The 13,994-nt window shown below is 42.6% G+C and overlaps 1 long non-coding RNA gene across 1 annotated transcript in view; it reads right to left on the bottom strand.

Moving 5' to 3' along the window:
• Positions 1 to 2,410: 2,410 nt before the first annotated feature.
• Positions 2,411 to 13,994, bottom strand: part of LOC140640284 (uncharacterized) — a 30,271-nt gene continuing 18,687 nt past the window's right edge. Inside the window, exon 3 of the long non-coding RNA XR_012036953.1 lies at positions 2,411 to 3,022. This is a non-coding gene — a long non-coding RNA (uncharacterized lncRNA). The remainder of the gene's footprint in view (positions 3,023 to 13,994) is intronic.

Below are 13,994 nucleotides of genomic sequence, written 5' to 3'. Positions count from 1 at the left end.
CTCTCATTCATTAGCGCTCACTATGAATCAGGCCCTTAACTTTCACAATGGGCCTGTTAAGTAGATGTCTTTATACTCATTTTATAGGTGAGGATATTCAGTAGTTAAGTAACTTGCCCTGGGTCTGTCAGGGAGTGAGTGGCATAATTAGGATTTTAAAAGCTGTTTCTGAAATATATACATACCATAAGATTTACCCATTTTAAGTGTACAATCCAGTGATTTTAATAAGTTTTATGCAACCCTCCCCACCTAGTTTTAGAACATTTCCTCTCTCCTAAAAAGATCTCCTTTGTGCTCCTTTGTTCTCACTCCCTGTTCATCCCCTACCCCCTATTCCCAGCCCTAGGCAACCACTCATGTGCTTTCTGTATCTAGAGATTTGCCTTTTCTGGACTTTTGATATACATGAAGTCATACAGCATGTGAACTTTTTGCATTCTGGCTTCTTTTGCTTAGCAGAAAGGTTTGTCCATGTTTATAGCGTGTATCAGGACTTCATTTCTATTTATGGTTGAATCGTAGTCTACTGTATGGATCTATCAGATTGAGTGTAGCCATTCATCAGTTGATGGATATTGGATTATTACTGCTTTTTGGCTATTACGAATAATGCTTCTATGGATACTTGCATCTGTGTCCTTGTGTGGACAAATGTTTTCATTTCTCTGGGGTAGATTGATACCTAGGAGTGGATACCGCTGGATCATATTTTGGACTTGAGTCTAGGTCTGTCTTTAACTTACTACCCTATGCTCATTTTTGCCTTCTTCCTTTAAAATCAGTCTCTGGCAACTCAAACCCTGAACATTCCCTTCCAGTCCCTGGCAACTCAAACCCAGAACATTCCCTTCCAGTTATCACCCTTTTCCTACACAGAGAAATGTGATTTCCACTGAGTGAGACACTGAAAAGGTGTGCTTTGATGATAGCTGTATGGAAGAAAACCCCTTCTTAAAAGCACAGGCAGAGAGAAGTGCTGTGGTTGACCCCAGCTGTGACCTCAGCTGCCTTCATCCTCAAGGGCAGAGGGCTGTATCACACTCTGGGATGTTTCAGCACAGCTGCCTTTGCCCTCGGGCCTCTGTCCCTGGTCAGTAGGTTCCTCTCTCCACCTTGCTTCTTCCATGCCTTCCAAATGGAAGTGACACTTTGAGCCTGGGGAGTGACGTAGGGGTCGAGGGAGGACTAGATTGCTGACAGACACTGGCTGTCAAGGGCTGTCAAAACGCTACTGATCATAGCTGAGATCCTCCCGGGTCAGGTTCAGGACTAACACTGCCGCTTTCTGCATGTGGTGACCAGTTCTCAATGGAGTCTTTGATGGGCAGCCCAGTGTTTGTCATCATGGTGTCTGGCCTGCCGGGATGACCCGGGAGCTGTAAGCATGGGGCATGTGGGAGAGAATGGCATGGATGTGGGGTGGGGAAGGGTACAGAAGAGAATGCTTTGTCTTCCCCACCAAACTGTAAGTTTCTTGAGAGCAAAGACTGCTTGCTGCACCCATGGGGCCTCACAGTACGTGACAGATAGTGGGTGCTCAGTAAGTATTTGTGGGTTGAAGGAATCAGTGAGGGAATGAATGATTATTTGGATAGCTTCTGCAAGGAGCAAGTTCCTGGAAGTTCAACAGTGGAGGCGGTTACTAACCAAATAATTATGGTTACTCTCCAGCTAGTTGGGGGTGTCCTATCCTTGGGACAGAGTGTCTCTTCAGAGCACATGAGACATGGGAAGTATGGAGTGGAAGAATCAGCCACTTCTGTTTAGAGCCCCAATGATAAAAGTAGGAGTGCAGCCAGGGGCATCACTGAAATCCAGGCCTCTCTGTGGCTCTGCTGGGGCTGTTTGCTTAGAGAAAAGAGCCTGGGTGGCTTGAGTACCAATCAGCTCTCACCTTTCTTCCCTCCTCCATCTTCCACCTCTCCTTGACAAGCAGCAGCTGGACCTTCCATGTAGGAGCAGCCATCAGTGGTGGGGATGAGTCTCCATGCCCTCTCCTGCCATCAGGGAGATCTGCCTCGAGAACTTGTGTGTTGAGGTCCACTAAGGACATGTTAATGATCATGAAAAAGTCATCAAAATGAGGTGATGAAGGTGTCTTCTCTTCTGGCCAATGTGGCAGTTTAGAATATTCTTTCCTCCCACTGATTCAAGATCTAAACCATGTGGCAGTGTTCTAAGGCTTCCTTTAGAACTTCTAGCCACAAGTCACTCCACAGAAATCAGACCATAATACAATTTACATAATCTCTCTGAGCTTCAGTTCCTTCATGTGTATAATGGAAATAATAATACCTACTATTCCCAGTTATGGTGAGGGTTAAACAAGCTGACATGGGTGAAGTTCCAGGCACAATAGCCAACTATTATTTTTTTTAAAGATTTTATTTTATCTATTTGACAGAGAGAGAACACACGTACAAGTAGGGGGAACATCAGAGGGACAGGGAGAAGCAGGCTCACCACTGAGCAAGGAACCCAGTGTGGGACTCCTCTGGAATCATAACCTGAACCAAAAATAGATGCTTAACCAACTGAGCCACCCAGGTGCCCCAATGGCCAACTATTATGCACATCTTCTCCTCTGCTCCACAAAGCTGGCTTTCTTTCTCTAGGAACTGAGACCATGTTATTCTCCTACCCCACTGCATTATCGCCCCACCATAGAATGTATAATACATTCTCCTTGGCATCTGTGCCCCTCCAAACACTTACTCATCTTGCAACCTTCTAGATGCAAGACCCCACCGCCCCATGGTTTAGTATCAGGTGCCAGTGTGGCTTGCAACAGAGATGCTTGTGATTCCTTGGTACTAAAGCTATAAATCAAAGCTTCAACTCTCCCCAAGAGCATCTTCCTATCAGCCTTGATCACCACCATGATCATTACTATTTTCACAGCTTCTCAAGCACATTTCACTCTGCTATGCTAACAGTCATTAATGTGAGGAATAAATCTTCTGGAAGTCAGCAGGCAGCTCTCCCAGAACTCAAATGGTATCTCTTCAGGTGATTCTGCCTTTAAAAAAAAAAAAAAAACAATGAATGAGTATGTTTTCCAAAAATGAAAGTGGAAAGGCTGAGGCATTGTGCCCTGCTCTGTCTGAGAGGTCATTATCCCTCTATCAACTTAAGAGAAGACTTGGCTTAATGGGATCCTGCATTTTTAAGGTTTGGTTTACCAAGTGATGACAACTCCTGGCAATAAATCAGAACATTTTTCACTCCTCAAAATGTACCTAAATAGTGGATTCATCATTTTGTTGGCTGTCCAGCATAAAATCTCCCTAACCATTACTATCCCAGTGTGGAAAGTCTCCATTGGGTGCCTTCTTGGGAGGATCTGCCATCATTTACAGGGAATCACCCATGGGATACCTTCTTGGGTAAGAGAGTTCCTGCCCATCATAATGGAGAATCCTCCAGAGGGTGACATATTGGGGATAGTGAGAACCTATGGGGATTTCCCATGGGGTGATATCTTCTGGATAGTGAGGGGCTGTCCCTTATTAAGGAAACTGGAGTTGAATACTGACTCTTCCAGTTCATCCCCAACAGTGGGCAAGAATGTGAATCTGAATTGGCCAATCAGATACTCTCTCCCCAGAGCAAGTAAGACAAAGATGTAGGACTGTTGGAGGCCATATTTATCTCAGCAAATACTGCAGGTTATAGACCAGGCAGTTCCTGCTTAGGTGACTGGTTGAAATTCCTGTTGTTCAATCGTCAAAACAGCTTCCTGTCACTGCTTCCTGACATTCCCAAGCCTGGCTTTCCCCCTCTCCTAATACATTTGTGAGCCCTTAGTATTCCTTCAGAAAATTCCCTTTTATCTGTAAGAGAACCAGAGCCTATTTCTATTGCTTGCTACCAAGAATCCTGCCTGATGCAATTTGCATTATAATAGCTAGCATTTATTTAGTACTTTCTGAATGTGGAACATTGTACATCTCATGGTAGGACTACAGCTACAAGACATCCCATCTGGGTGGAAAAATGTGAAAAAATTTCCCCCTCTGGCAGATAAATTGTAAAAGATGCCCCTTCTTCTATGCTGATACAGCTGCGCAAGGAGGCACAGGGCTCAGCAGAACATGTGGTGGGTCCTTAGGGCAAGGACAACCTCCATAGGCGTATCTGGCAGCCTTGATGCAATTCTTATAACTACTCTTCAAAACACTTGTTTCCCACAGTTTCTAGGAAACCAAGGCCCGGAGACATTAAGTAACTTACTCATTTCACTCAGCTAGCAAATAGCAGAGCCAGGAGACAGACCAAATTTGCCTGACTCCAGAGCTTTCCAATAACACAGCGCTGCCTTCCTATAGAGCAGAAGGGAGAGCAGATACATGGAGATGGGCCTAGTTATTGGGGTTAAGGAACCAAGAATGGACAGAATGTGGAGCCAAAAGAAAGATGATTTTAGGGTGAGATCCAGCCCTTCCAGTCAGTGGCACCTGCTGACCAGTGTCCACAGCATTTGTTCAAGGCTGCCTAATCAGCATCTGAGTGGAGTTGGGTCATAAATATGCTGTACCCACTGAAGTTTATCAGGGAGGACAGCAAAGCCATGAGCACAGGAGACTCCATCTCCATGCTGCTTCTCTTTCCAATATAAGCTAGAGTAAAGGTACATAAAATACAACTTCCCGATTACCCAGCAATTCCACTTCTAGATTACCCAAAAGAAATAAAAACATATGTCTATAAAAAGATTTCAACACAAATGTTCACAGCAGTTTTACTCATAATAACCCCAAACCAAAACCAATCTAAATATTCACCAACTAAAATTGGATAAACAAATTATGGTAGATCTACACCGTGGAATTTTATTTGGCAATAAAAAGGAACAAGCTGCTGATATGGACAGCAAGTTGGATGAACTCCCTAAACATTAGGTGAGTGATAGCAGCTGGCCACTAAAGACTACATAGAGTATGATTCCATTTAAGTGAAATCCAAGACCAGACCAAACTAATCTATGGTGAAAGAAGTCAGAACACTGGTTGTCTATGGTGGGGTGGGGACAGAGGACTGACTGGAAAAGGGGACAAGAGAATTTTCTGGGGTGATGGAAATATTTCATACCTTGTTTGGGGTGGCAAAAGTGTATACCTTGTTATAATCTGTGGAATTGAGCTGATCATGCATTTTATTATATATATATTATAACTGAATTGTTATTCTTTGTAAATGTCAGTTTAAGAAAAAAGAAGGAAAAAGTCCAGAAGCTGCTCTTCTCTGGGGCCATGTATCTCCCCCTCCCCCACAGGGGTGGCCAAACCACAGATGACACCTGGTGCTCCCCAGACCTGCTCTCCACCCTCAGGCAAGTCCAGTGATACTGAGCCTCCAGCCTTATCACCCTGAATGATCTAATTATCTCCACAGGCTTCTAGCTGGGAAGAGAAGAGCTACAGAAACCTCTCAACATCCAAAGAAGTTCCTCGGCTTTGGTTACAGTTGTTCTGTGTAGGCTGCCCAACCATCCTGACAGCGCCGACAGATGCAGCCTCAGAGGGTGAAGCCACAGCTCGGGTCTTCTGGTCCAGGGCGGCCCTCTGGGAAAAAGACCCATTTGTCTCAGCCTAAACTGAAGAAGGCAGCTGAAATTCCAACCGCCTGCAGGGAAGCACTTGATGAAGTATTTGGAATTTGAGGGGGTGGAGGGGACTCGTCTCTCCCAAGAGGCCTTGTCTTGTGAGAGAAAGAACACATGCCTTGAGGCAGAGACATGGGCTCAGATGCCAGCTGTGCCACTTACCAGGAGTGTGGCTGGGAGTAGGTGACAGCCTCTCTGAGCTGGGAATGGTGCCCATTTAGACACCTACCTATGAAGTCCCTACCCACCCTCACCCTGACCTAATACATGGTATGCAAAGGGTTCTTGCAGACCTTCTTCTATCTTTCCACAGATATCCAGTAACACATGTGTAAAGGGGGTCTGTGTACATATGAACACCACAGTCCTCGCCTTTGCATCTCAGGCTAAATGCCAGGCCCTCCTAGTCCTCAAAAACTAAATTAAATGCCCCTTCCATATTTGATTTGAAGCACACTTATCCCAAACTATTATTATATATTCCTTTGGGCTCATTTATCTCATGGCTTTCTGGTCCCCAGGCTACTAGAGTTCCATGAAGGCAGAGATCAAATCTGCTCTCTTTACCCACTATTTTCAGCAAGCACATAACACAATTTAAGACATATAGTGAGTGTTCAATTTGTGAATGAACAAATTCATAATCACAGAAAGATAGTTCGAAACTTAATCTTTCCAGAACCAGGAATGTGATAAAACCTGGTATGTAGCTATATATTGCTAAAGATATGAGATGTTTCTGCACAAAGACATATGTTATAGACATCATTATGGTGAAACTCACAGAAATTTATTTGCAGTTGGGATCTAGCCATAACCTAGCATCTGGCAAAAGAGTTATTTTTCATTCAAACAACCTGTATCTCTAAGCGGCACGTGCCCATAACAGAGCATATGCCTTTTTACTTTTAAAAGCTCAATAAATCATTTGTGATATCTTTAATGGAAATGAAATTAAATTAATACTATCAGCTTTTATTTTTTTATGCAGTGCACATTTTCAACATTTATTGAAAAGTAGTTCAAGGTCTGTAAAATCCAGTGCTTTGGAATGGTTTGGGGTTTCAGGGTTAATTTCCATACTAATTTAAGCTATAAACATGATTAGGAAGTAGATTTACTGCCAAATATGTATACATAAATGTATTCTGAAATCAAAGGTGCATTTGGGATTATCAGTGGATATAGATTTCCATGGCAAAGGAACTCTCAATTGATATGGGTGGGGGTGTAAAATTGGTCCGTTTTTACTGGCTACATTTTTATGGAGGTCAGTTTTTGAAGTTTCATGCCACTCCATTGTCCCTCCCCTTTCTTAAAATCACTCCCTATGACTCACTTCTTCTGAGAAGCCTATTCTAAGCCTTCTTCAAGGAAAGCAAACTCAGATATAACCCTGCTTGCCTGCCCATGAGCTCTCTCCCAAAGGACACTATAACTCTGAGTTGAGTTTGCAGAAACATTCTGAACAAGGAGCCAGCTTACCTCTTCTCAGAGCCTGTGCTCTGGGCTGAGCAGCCCCTGTCCACCCAGGCTTCTCAGCCTTGAGTCCGTAATGCCTGATATTTTCATTTCTGAGCATGTAGAGTGAATAGGACACTATCCTGAGAAATTTTGGAAGATTGTCTCTGCTCTAAAAGGCCAACCTCTTCTTATCCCTATCTTACACATAAGGAAACTGAAGCCCAGAAAACCAAATAATTTCCCCAGGGTCACACAACAACTAATGGTAGAGAGTCAGGAAGATCATTTTCAGGCTGGTCTCTCACTCCACTCCAGTGCAATGAACTAAGCAATCTCTGAATTTCATGTTCTTGGGTTTGGAATTCTGGAAAGGTGTCTGCAAAGATGAACAAAGGGAAAGATCTGAAGGAGCCAGGCAGACCCACCCTTACTTACTCATACAGCAGAACTCAAGTTCAAGAGGGGAGAAATGGGTAAATGGGACACAGCAGGGGAATCCCCCAAAAGAGCCACATGTGCACAGGTAAAGCCACGGGAAGTAAATTGTACCTCTTTCATCCACCAACTTGCTAGCTGTATGTCCTTCCCAGTTCTCTCCTCCCCATCCCCCTCACTCTCTCACTCCAGAATTCCTTGTTCACACATCCTCTGTACTCAGCCCTGAGCCTTACCTGCCCCCACCTCAGACCCTGAACACACTTTGCAGCATGCCCAATGTGCAACCAGCTATAATTAACCTCTGGCCTCTATCACCTATTGAGCTCCTATGGTTTCTTACAACTCGGCCAGTTGTTGATGAAGCTGGAAGCTAAATCCTTGCCTAGAAGCTGAAGGAAATGGTATAGTAGGAGAAAGGATGTGGGTTTTGGAGTCACATAGATCAGTACTTAAATCTAGCTCTCAATTTACTAACTATTTGATCAAAGTATCCTCTCTCTGCCTCCGTTTCTTTATTATGAAATGAGAATAACAAAAGCTACCTCTTAGGGTTAGTGTGTGGATCAAAATAAGATGAATAGGAAAGCCTGGAATGGTTATTTATTTTTCTTGCTCTGCATCCTGTCCCCCCTTCTTCTAGAACAATGCCTTGGGTTTTCTGTATGGTGTCACTCTTCCCACTCTTAGTCTATGTGATTTGACTGAGTTGACTCTACCTTTTGACCAGAGTGAGCAACCACGGGGGGGGCGGGGGGGGGGGGGTGTTATAGGCCGAAGTCCAGCTAATTAGAATCTCAGTCATTGGTTCAGTGATGGGCACATGACTGAATCTGGGCCAATGGGAATTGGCCCCAGGACTTTTTCCAGTACCACTAGGATAGAAGCTTTCTTTTTCCTAGAGTTGATAAGTTGGTATAATAACAAGCCAAAAGCCATGTCAGCCACCTTGGCACAAGTGAAGGGAAGCCTGCTTGAGAATGATTTTAACACAGAAGAAAATGGAGATGAAAAAGGGAAAGCACAAGATTCTAGACAAGGGGCTAGGATCCAGCTTTAACAATTTGATCAACCTCAATTTTTCAGATACTGAAGATGAAAAATTCTTTCTTTTGGCTTTATCCACTGTGAGTTGGCTACTGTTATAGACTGAAATGTGTCTCTCCCAAATTCATATGTTGAAGTCCTAACCCCTAGTACATCAGAATATGACTATATTTAGAGATAAGGACTTTTAAAGAGGTAATAAAGTTAAAATGGAGCCATTAGGATGGGCCCCAAGCCAATATGATTGGTATCCTCATAAGAGAAAATTGGATATACAGAGAGACACCACAAGCATGCACAAAAGAAAGGGCATGTGAGAATACAGTGAAAAACAATTATCTGCAAGTCAGAGAGAAGGCCCAGAAGAACCAAACCTGCTGACACCTTGACCCAAGACTTGTAGCCTCTGGAACCATAAGAAAATAAATTGCTGTAATTTAAGCTACCGGTCTGTGGTATTTTGTTATGGCAGCTATGATAGTTAATTTTATGTGTCAACTTGATTGGCCTATGGGATACCCAGATAGTTGTAAAACATTATTTCTGGGTGTGTCCTTGAGGGTGTTTCTGGAAGAGATTAGCATTCCATTCAGTGGACTGCATAAAGAGATCTGCCCTCACCAATGTGGGCAGCACATTCCAATATGTTGGGAAGTCTGAATGAAACAAAAAAGGCAAAGGAAGGTGAATTCTCTCTGTCTTCTTGAGTTGGGATACAGATTCTAGGGCTTTGACTTAGAATAGGGAGTTACACCATCAGTTCCCCTGCTTCTCAGGCCTGTGGGCTTGGACTGAGTTTTTCCTGGTTCTCCAGTTTGCAGATGGCATATTGTGGGGCTTCTCAGCCTCCATAACAACGTGAACCAATTCCTGCAACAAATCTCTTTATCTGTCTATCATCTATTCTGTTGGCTCTATTTCTCTGGAGAACCCTGGTTAATACAGTAGCCCTAGCAAAATAATACAGCTACCAGAAGAATCTTGACTAATACAGCTTTCCTTTCTTACAATCTATGAAGAGAATTGTAAATAGCAACCTTTCAATAACAAGATATGAATATGCCAGAAGTTTCAGAGATGGGAGAGAATAGGGTGCTAAAGTAGTCAGAAGGGACTGGAGGAGGAAAAAGACAAAACATGGGTTGAATTTAAAGAATACTAGAAGAAATAGAAGAAAAGATAAAGGCATTTAAGTGGAAGGAACAACTCATCTGGGAATGAGCATTTTATGTATGGGAAATAAGATAATTAACCAGGGTGGGAGAAAAAAGGAAGACTGGGTATTTAGAGGTTAGAATATGGAGGGTCTTAAAATCCAAACTGAGGAGTTTGGAATGTATATTGCAAATGACAGAGTTCACTGTTGGTCTTGAGGTGGAGAGGTGACAGCCTGAAGGTGGTGTTTGAGGAAGCTTAGCTGCCTGTGGCAACAGGGAGAGGCCAGAGTCAAGGAAGGCATCTCTGAAATATGGACCCTTCCAGAATCCCACAGGGAGATGAAGAGAGTGGAAAGCAACCCACCAATTTGCTTGACACCAAGGTCTAGTTCCAGGCATAGGAACAGTCTCTGTGGGTGGTGGGGAGGCTGATGGAATGCATTGGGGTTAGAATTGGTTGAAGTTTTAGATTTGGTGGAAGTATTAGTTTGCTAATGCTTCCTACATTTCCTACAGAAGCCTCTGCCTCCTGCCAGGGACACAGCTGGATGCCATTGTCACTGGTAAGGGCATCCAGCTAACCCACTCCACCATTTCTGCCCTATCCCTAATGCCAATCTCTGTCAGAGCTTCCCAGCTCCATTAACCCCCATGGACTCTTTGAATATGCCTAATGTAAACATGGTGGTCTTTCTACTCCCAAAAATCCACCCATGCATCCAAAGCACCCTCCAAATCCAACCTCCATCCTGGGAGAGGATCCTTCCAGGATCCTCCTCCTACTGCCTTCTGCAATTGTAACTCCACAGAAACCAGCACCAGAGTCCCTTTCATCCAATGAGTATTTATTGAACATCTATAATGTGGCAAGCAGTGAGGTTGGCTCTGGGGACACAAAGATAGAATTCAGGTAAGATCTAGGTGGGAGTTCCTCTGCTGAATATAAGACTTAGTGTGAAGCTACAGTAATTAAGATAGTATAATATTGGCATAAGGATAGGAAATGGAACTTTAGAACAAAATATTGTCCATAAACAGACCCATACATATAGGGTCACTTGATTTACAACAAAAGTGACACTGAAAAGCAGTGGGGAAAGATGGTTGTTTGAATAAATGGTGCTGAGTCAATTCAATATCAATAAAGAAAAGAAAAAGAAAGAAGACAACCCCTATCCCATACCATACACAAAAATCAATTCCAAGTAGACTATAGCTCTATAAAGAAAACAGAACAATAAAGTTTCTAGAGGATAAGACAAAAAACACTACCCACAAAGGAAGAGATCAATACATTTAACTTTACTAAAATTAAGAACCTCAGTCCATCAAAAGACACCATCAAGAGAGTGAAAAGCAAGCAATGGATTAAGAGAAGTTTCTGTGCCAAACATGTAACCAGCATAAGACTTGAATTCAGAATATATAACTCCTCAAAATCAGTTTTTTTAAAAAAAGGCAAAGATGAAAAAGAAAAATGGGTAAGAGGTTTGAACAGGCAATTCAAAAAGAAGATTCAAAAGAGCCAATAAATATATGAAAATGTTCATGTCATTAAAAATCAGAAAGATGCAAATTAAGGTCAGAATAAGTTACCACTATCGACTTTAAACATGTGACATCCTTAGTGCTAAGGAGGCATGAAGCAACAGGGACTCATATGCTGCTGAGGAAGGGAAATTTGTAAAACCACAGTGAACATAGACATACATTTTGACTCAGAAAGTTCACTTTTAGGTCTAGTTCCATCACCTACTGCTTTTAGATCTACATCCAAGAAAAATATGTGTACATATGTGTACATGGGCACCAAAAGACATAGGATTTCATAACACCCCAAAGCTAGAAACCACCCCCAAAGTCCCTCAACAATAGACCCAATAGTGCTCCTATAATGGAACACTATACCAAAATGAAAACAAATGAATTACAGCTACATGTGACGATATCAAGTGGAGTAAAAGAGGCCAGACACAAAAGAGAATTTGTATGATACCCCATGTAGCTCTATTCAGACACAGACAAAACTATCTGTGGTGCTAGAGAGCAGGGGAGCTGTTACTTGGGGGGAAAGTGGAGGTGTAACAATTAAGAGGAGGACTGGGGGATTTCCTGGGGTGGTGGTAATGTATAGGCAGTGAATACAGAGATCTTTGTTTCATAGCCACTTATTGAGCTTTACACTTTATGTTTTATGCAATTTTCTGCATATGCGTTTTACTTTACAAAATAAAATTTAAAAAAATGTTCATGCTCATACCACCAACAAACTCACAGTCAAGTTGGAGAAGCAGAAACAAACAGGCGCTATGACACAATGAGATAAATGTGATGGCAAGCCAGACTGCCTGGCTTCCCTTCCCAGCACTGCCATCACCTAGCCATGCGATGACAAGTGCCTTCAATTCTGTTGGCTTCTTTCTCTTATATAAAATGGGAATGATAACCATACTTGCCTCATGGTGTTGTTGTGAGAATTAGATGAGTAAATAGAGGTAATAAAGCTACACTACACTTGGCATAAAGTCATAGATCATATTTTTGTCACTTATTACCATCACTGCAGGTACCGCAACTGTTAGTATCACAGGAGCTCACGTGGGGGCACACAACCCAAACAAGAGGCAATAGTTTCCTGCATCTGTTCTGTGTGCTCATGACCATTCTCCTGCCAGTTAATACACCCAGAAAAGTGGAAGAGGAAGGCATTGGGTTATTCTTCCTTCACTCCCCACAGCATCCTGGAATCAGCCATAGCAATCAATTCTCAACCCCACTTTGCTCAGAATCAGGCAAAGAAACACTACAGCTACTATGATGCCCAAGTTATCATGTCAGTGCCCTGTACACAATAGGTGCTCAATAAATGTTTATTGAATTGCTGTAAAATAAGGAGATGAGGGTAAATGAAAAAGTAGGGGAACAGAAAAAACTGCAAAGCAGGTGGGAAACCCATGGGCACCAACAACTGTAATGAGAAACTGAGGTACCAGTTGTCCTTTGGCTGTCCCCCTTTCTCTCCTTGTGACCAAAATCTTTGTTCTCCCATCCCTCATCCTGCTCAAACCTGCTGCTCACCCAGACTAGAGGTCACGTTGTGATCTGCCGAGCCACCTACTGCTCAGATGGCAATGTGAGGGAGTTGCTATTTGTCTTTGTTACTGCTGCAAGTGTCCGAGAAAAAACAGCTTCAAAGATCACGTCTGTTGGGATAACCTATTGATTTGTGTCACGTTTCTCCCAATCCCCATTTTATTGTTGTTCAAGACGGGGTCAGGGTAGGTCAAAAATAACTCTTTCCAATGGAGGCAACAGACTGAGGAATTCTAACAGGAATTCTAAATTCTCTAAAAGGTGTGGGCTGGGGACGTAATGGAAGACCGAGGTAGCCCAACGCCAAATTGGAGACTTTGGGGAGGGACAGTCAGGATGAGGTCTGTGACACACAAGCTTAGGGAGACAAGAAAAAATTAACTAGGAAGATAAAATGGATTACAACTCAGGATCGACACCCAGAACAAGCTTGTAGAAGATTTTTAAAAATCCGTTTTTTGTACTGGCCAGACCAGTTTGCTGAATACAATCTCTAAGTGTTAGCTAACTATTCTATGATCAGTGAAAGGGAAGGCATTTCATATTTATGAAGACCAGATCACCCTCAAATACTTCACCTATTGCAGGGATCAGTGAACTATGACCAAATCCAACCACTGGTTGTTTTTGTAAATAAAGTTTTACCAGAACATAAGCTTGCCCACTCATTTATGTATTGTCTATGACTGTCTTGCTATGGTGGAAGAGTTGAGTAGAGGCCTCAGGGACTGTGTCGCCTGCAAAGCTGTACTTACTATCTGGCCTGTTGCGAAAACAGTTTCTAGGTTCTTAGTTAATTCTCACATCTCCATTTTATATTAGTAAACTTTAATTCTTAAGGGTAAAATAGCTTGCTCAGGATTAGATTTAAAATTGGTGCTGGGATTTGAATACAAGTCTGCTTGATGTACAAAATCTTCCCTTGGACATGTGCTAGGAGAAGGGAAAAATACTATGTTCACTCTGAATAATGTCATCTGTATAAGTCAAATATCTAAGTCACACGTCTATACGAGTTAAATTTGGCCCAAGGATTGTTCAAATCCCACTGTATCACTAGAATGTCATTAGTTGAGTAGCTATTGAGGTTAAGGGAGATATCCTCTTAGGTTAAGAAACCTTTGGGTTATACTGAGATTTTAGGGTGATGGCCCTTGTCACTGAGTTAACTTTTGGTCCATTTCATCTTC

This window comes from Canis lupus, chromosome 9, assembly GCF_048164855.1.
Source record: "Canis lupus baileyi chromosome 9, mCanLup2.hap1, whole genome shotgun sequence".
In the NCBI taxonomy this organism is placed as follows: domain Eukaryota; kingdom Metazoa; phylum Chordata; class Mammalia; order Carnivora; family Canidae; genus Canis; species Canis lupus.
The sequence above is the reverse complement of the archived record's forward strand: the minus strand, read 5'-3'. Positions and strand labels throughout refer to the sequence as shown.